This window comes from Candoia aspera, chromosome 3 (assembly GCF_035149785.1).
Source record: "Candoia aspera isolate rCanAsp1 chromosome 3, rCanAsp1.hap2, whole genome shotgun sequence".
NCBI classification, from domain to species: domain Eukaryota; kingdom Metazoa; phylum Chordata; class Lepidosauria; order Squamata; family Boidae; genus Candoia; species Candoia aspera.
Window position 1 is genome coordinate 183,369,105 of NC_086155.1, and position 6,646 is coordinate 183,375,750.

Consider the following 6,646-nt stretch of genomic DNA (forward strand, 5'->3'; position numbering starts at 1 on the left):
TCAATCAAGCTGGTTGCCATAATCTTGGTTTTTTTGAGGTTTAGCTGCAAGCCAGCTTTTGCACTTTCTTCTTTCACCTTCATCATAAGGCTCCTCAGTTCCTCTTCACTTTCAGCCATCAAAGTGGTATCATCTGCATATCTGAGATTGTTAATGTTTCTTCCAGAGATTTTAACTCCAGCCTTGGATTCCTCAAGACCAGCTTGTCGCATGATGTGTTCTGCATACAAGTTAAATAGGTAGGGTGAGAGTATACAGCCCTGCCGTACTCCTTTCCCAATCTTAAACCAGTCCGTTGTTCCGTGGTCTGTTCTTACTGTTGCTACTTGGTTGTTATACAGATTCTTCAGGAGGCAGACAAGATGACTTGGTATCCCCATACCACTAAGAACTTGCCACAATTTGTTATGGTCCACACAGTCAAAGGCTTTAGAATAGTCAATAAAACAGAAATAGATGTTTTTCTGAAACTCCCTGGCTTTTTCCATTATCCAGTGGATATTGGCAATTTGGTCTCTAGTTCCTCTGCCTTTTCTAAACCCAGCCTGTACATCTGGCAATTCTCGCTCCATGAACTGCTGAAGTCTACCTTGCAGGATCTTGAGCATTACCTTACTGGCATGTGAAATGAGTGCCACTGTTCGATAGTTTGAACATTCTTTAGTGTTTCCCTTTTTTGGTATGGGGATATAAGTTGATTTTTTCCAATCTGATGGCCATTCTTGTGTTTTCCAAAATTGCTGGCATATAGCATGCATTACCTTGACAGCATCATCTTGCAAGATATTGAACAGTTCAGCTGGGATGCCGTCATCTCCTGCTGCCTTGTTATTAGCAATGCTTCTTAAGGCCCACTCAACCTCACTCTTCAGGATGTCTGGCTCTAGCTCACTGACCACACCGTCAAAGCTATCCCCGATATTGTTATCCTTCCTATACAGGTCTTCTGTATATTCTTGCCACCTTTTCTTGATCTCCTCTTCTTCTGTTAGGTCCTTCCCATCTTTGTTTTTGATCATACCCATTTTTGCCTGGAATTTACCTCCAATGTTTCTAATTTTCTGGAAGAGGTCTCTTGTCCTTCCTATTCTATTGTCTTCTTCCACTTCCACGCATTGCTTGTTTAAAAATAATTCCTTATCTCTTCTGGCTAACCTCTGGAATTTTGCATTTAATTGGGCATATCTCCCCCTATCGCTGTTGCCTTTTGCTTTCCTTCTTTCTTGGGCTACTTCTAGTGTCTCAGCAGACAGCCATTTTGCCTTCTTGGTTTTCTCTTTCTTTGGGATGTATTTTGTTGCCGCCTCCTGAACAATGCTGCCAACTTCTGTCCAGAGTTCTTCCGGGACCCTATCTACTAAGTCCAGTCCCTTAAATCTATTCTTCACCTCCACTGCATATTCCTGAGGAATATTCATGAGCTCATATCTAGCTGATCTGTGGGTCTTCCCTAATCTCTTTAGTCTGATCCTAAATTGTGCAAGAAGTTCATGGTCTGAACTACAGTCAGCTCCAGGCCTAGTTTTTACCGACTGTACAGATGTCCACCACCTTTGGCTGCAAAGGATGTAATCAATCTGATTTCGGTGTTGTCCATCTGGTGAAGTCCATGTGTAAAGCCGTCTCTTAGGTTGTTGGAAGAGAGTGTTTGTTCTGCAGAGTGAATTGTCTTGGCAAAATTCTATCAGCCTATGTCCTGCTTCGTTTTGTTCTCCCAGGCCATACTTACCTGTAATTCGAGGTGTCATTTGACTGCCCACCTTAGCATTCCAGTCTCCTGTGATGAAAATAACATCTCTTTTAGGCGTGTTGTCCAGTAGGTGCTGCAGATCCTCATAGAACTGCTCTACTTCAGCTTCTTCAGCATTTGTGGTTGGGGCGTATATTTGGATCACTGTGATGTTAGATGGCTTGCCCTGAATTCGAATTGAGATCATTCTGTCGTTTTTGGGGTTGTATCCAAGCACTGCTTTCGCCACTTTACTATTAATTATGAAGGCTACTCCATTTCTTCTGTGGTCCTCTTGTCCACAGTAGTAGATCTGGTGGTCATTTGATGTGAAGTGGCCCATTCCAGTCCATTTCAGTTCACTGACGCCCAAAATGTCTATCTTTAATCTGGACATCTCACCAATAACCACATCCAATTTGCCCTGGCTCATAGATCTTACATTCCAGGTTCCAATGGTGTGTTGATCCTTAGAACATCGGATTCGCCGTTCACCACCAGGACCTGTCGGCTTTGAGCTAGCTGCGTCATCACATCTGGGGCTAGTTGAACTCATCCTCTGTTCCTCCCCAGTAGCATTTTGACCATCTTCCGACCTGGAGGTCTCATCTTCCGATGGTATACCGACATATCTCTGGTTGTACCGATCCATTTAGTTTTCACGGCAAGAATACTGGGGTGGGTTGCCATTACCTTCCCCAGGGATCGCATTTAGTCTGACCTCTCTGTCATGACCCTCCCGTCTTGGGTGGCCCTTCACGGTTTAGCTCATGGCATCATTGAGGTGCTCAAGCTCCAGCACCACAACAAGGTAACGATCCTTTGCTGAAGAATATTCTGAATAATTTGGGTGAAATTGATATGAAGAGAAGAAAAAGAAGAGGAAGGATGGAATGAAAGAATGTACTGGGAATTGAACTAAAAGATTACAGTGTAATACAACACAGAGTTTAAGCTTAAGGCCTTTTGTGATTGCCAAGCCCAAGAAAGTACCTGTCATGTTCATCGTTCCAATGGTTTGAATACATCGTAACATTTCACATGTCACTTTCCTGTTCCGTGTCTGTCATTTGTGGGGAGGGGAATTTCAGCCGTGCCAGGCTGCAATCTCCTTGCTGTTCTGCAGGAATGTATGTTTGGGTTATGACATGTATTCAAGGTTGCTTTCCCAGGCCGATGTGTGACGGTTGCCAACACCTGGGAGGGGGTGGTTACTATGGTGGGGTGAGGGGCGGGATTGGGTTTGAAGCGAGGGTATTTAGTTTGTATTTCGCGCGCTTTGGCTCATTCTCAGCTTTCTCTGTATTTGCATACTATTCCTTTAATAAATCAGTTATCTTTAAGCCCGAGCTTGTGAGACTGAGTATTTGGGATTAGGCAACCATTACAGTACCCTTCACATGCATACGTGGTGAAGGACGAATAAGCGCCTCTAATCATACAAGCTGTTGAAAAAACTATTGGGAAGAAGAGCCACCCTTATGGACATTAATATCTCCACAAATGTGGAAAGGTGTATCCACTTGTAAGTCATCCAGGAACAAAATTCCTTCTGGAACAAGGGTGAATTTCTGGGGACTGGTTGTCATGAGCTACCATACAGATGGAATTTCGAGGTCCTTTAATGCCATTACAAAAGTCTGTGACTTGAGGACTGCATGGATACCACAGCAGTCCATTGCATATACCCTTTCACAGTAATAACAATCCCTCTACTCCATCCATTATTTCATGAACCTGATGACATAACAAGCCACCATGATAGCTGGCTCATCTGCATAGGGACAAGTCTCTGTAATTAGCACTAAAGAGATATTACCATCCAGTAGGAAACCAATTAATAAATCAATTGGGGACGGGGGGAGTAATCTCACATTCTGTAAGACACATTGCAGAGTACATACTATTTAAGATCATTGAACATACTCCAAACAAGACAATTCAGGAAAGTGATGAATCTGTTGCGTGATTCACCTTCCATCTGGCTAGAACAAACTGGAATTATGATATTCCCTGGGAAAGTTACACCCAATCAGCTGAGTATGTTGATAGAGCTTGCCAACCCTTAACGTGGTATCAAAAAATAGCACAGCTTTTCAGAGAAGAAAGTGCTATAGAATATCTCTGGCTAACTTTTGGGTGCAACTTGGCTTTCAAGGAACTTGGATGCAACTTGGCTTTCAAGGAACTTATTAATGAGTATACGTGGGTTCTATTTTACAGATTCTGTGGAAAGATTCTCCTTGTTGCGACCCTAAGAAGCATACAAGCTATTAATCTGGTCTAGTGTTTTTCTAGTTAGAGAACACATCTAAGATCCTGTGAAAAAGCTCGTCTTTGTCCTACAGTTTATTCTCACAAATCAAGACCAGAGTCTACATATAGTACATAAACACATTTTTGGCTTCCACATTACTTCTCCATTCCTCCACATGCCCCCATCATTCCATAAATGATCCGAGAGAACATCTGAGGTTTGCAAGAAGGAACTCCATTCCACTGATAAACATCTAGATGAACACAATAAAATCCAAGATATTAATACTTAATCAAAGTTGGAAGAAAAGAGTTAGGATGCCCAACTTATGAAAGCAGCAAGCTGAAATTAAAGAAAGTTTAAAAGAAGCAACAAACCCAATAGCAGCTCAGCAATCCTTGTTTTAGAGACACCCTTAGGCAAAACGCATCAATACAGCAGAGATACATGTTCTCAGAACTTTTCCAATTATCTGCCATGTGCATTTGAAGCCTTAAAAGGTTAAGTGCATGCAGCCTAATTTTTTACCTCACATATTTAAGACCATTACTCTCACAGTACACCTTTAAACAGCAGCTGAGTAAAATTCAAATAGCTTGAAATAGTCATGCCATACATTTCTTTTAAACAGGAACATTTCAGTAGGGCAAAAGTAGGTGAAAATGCAGGACAAATTCATCTCTGTCCTGAAGCTATTTTGGTTTTGGAAAAAAATGCAAAAAAATATATTTTTAGGCATGCCTGAAATAAATAGGATAATAAAGATCTGATCTTTCTTTGAAGTATAACAGTCTAGAAATCTAGGTCAATCCATTATACAGACAGAATTGTTGTCTACCACAGAATACATTTAAGCGCTTGGATGTATTTAACCTTTAATATTTCTGCTAAAATATCTGCAAAGGCCAGGGCAGAGATTGCTTTACACAGTGATATTATCACCAACTACTACATTAATTTGTGGTGCATCAGATATAAAAGGCATAGATACCTGTTTTTAATTCTAATATTTGGTGTTTAATTCAGACCCTAATAACACAGGTTTGAAGCTTATTTCATCAGTACATCTTCTAGTATGATTATCACTAAACTGCACTGATAGCCATTTTTCCACTGACAACTGTTAAAATAGAGGCTAGCGGATGCTCTTATCTGAGACGCTTTAATTGCTTTTTATGTTTATTTAAATACTGACTGATAGGCAATGCATCCCCAAATGATGTACGGAATACATTTAAATAATAGAATGTAATATAATTACATAAAAACAATAAAGTACACAACATAAAGGGAGTATTTTAGCCAAAGTAAATGAAAATTAAGCACAGAAGAAGAGTAATTTTCTGTGTTCAGTCTCAGCTTCTGTACCCTTACAGATTCTGTAAAATACATTTGAGGGGTGCTTTCAACAATTCAGCTTAGGTATTCTAACAATCCTGTTAATGGTTTACTTCAAATTCCGTATCCAGGCACTCTGCAGGCGATGTATGTATTATACAGGAAAAATTTAACCAAAGGGTTCTAGGTTACAGATGCCATTCTAACATTTTGGGATTCTATCACTGATAGAATACACTTCTCTGCTCACAGATTCCAGGTTTCATTGTGAAAGAATCCCTCCTTTGGGGCAAATATAGAGAGAGACTACTTGATTATAATCCTGAATTTGATGGACTAATAATCTAAATTGGTATCTATTTCTTCTGTACGCATTCGTATTTTACAACTAGAATGCCATTACACGGAAATAAAAATGACATTGCAGTTCTTCTAATAAAGGAAGAGATTAACAAACTTTCAGAGCCTTGATACATTTGCTTCATATGTTCATGGACTTTATCTGCAAACACTTCCTACATCTTCCTCCAAATAGCAGCCCTCCAACCAAGAGGTCCACAACCATTTGGGGACAGTGGGCCTTGGAGACTATCACAAATTGGTTTCCAGAGAATGTGGCCAGTCAGGAAACACCCATTTCAGAGGAAGCATAAGAGAGGAGTTATCTTAGCCAGTTTCAGCGTAACTACCCATCATTTTTTATTTTCTTGGAATGCCTTTTGTGGATGATGCTGGAGACTAGCACACTATGCTGCAGCAAGCTAGCTTCCCAAATTTACCAAGCACATTGGACAGAAACAGCTGCAACACCAATATTCAAAATCCAGTTTTGGAAAATTTAATGTGGTAAGCTATGACACTATTTGCTGCCATCTTGTGGTCATCCAGATTTTTACAGCTCAGGCAAGATAGGGAAAGCTTTAAGTGTATTTTAGAAGAGGAAGTGGAGGAGGAAGTGGACAGGGTCCTCATGATTGTGAGCTCAGCCACCTATTAGATTCATGCCCCTTTTGGTTGACAAAAGCCTCCTGGGAGGTGATATGTGGCTGGGTTCTAGTGGTGGTGAATTCTTTTCCTGAGAGAGGAGGTTGTCGCTTCACCTCTTAAGAAGGCATGGGTTCTCCCCCTTCTCAAGAAACCGTCACTAGACCCAACCATACTGGACAACTTTCATCCAGTTTCCAATCTCCCCTTTTTAGGGAAGGTTTTTGAGAAGGTGGTCACACAACAGCTTCGGAGGACCCTGGGTGAATCATGTTGAGAAGGTGGTCACGCAACAGCTTCAGAGGACCCTGGGTGAATCGGATTATTTGGACCCCTTT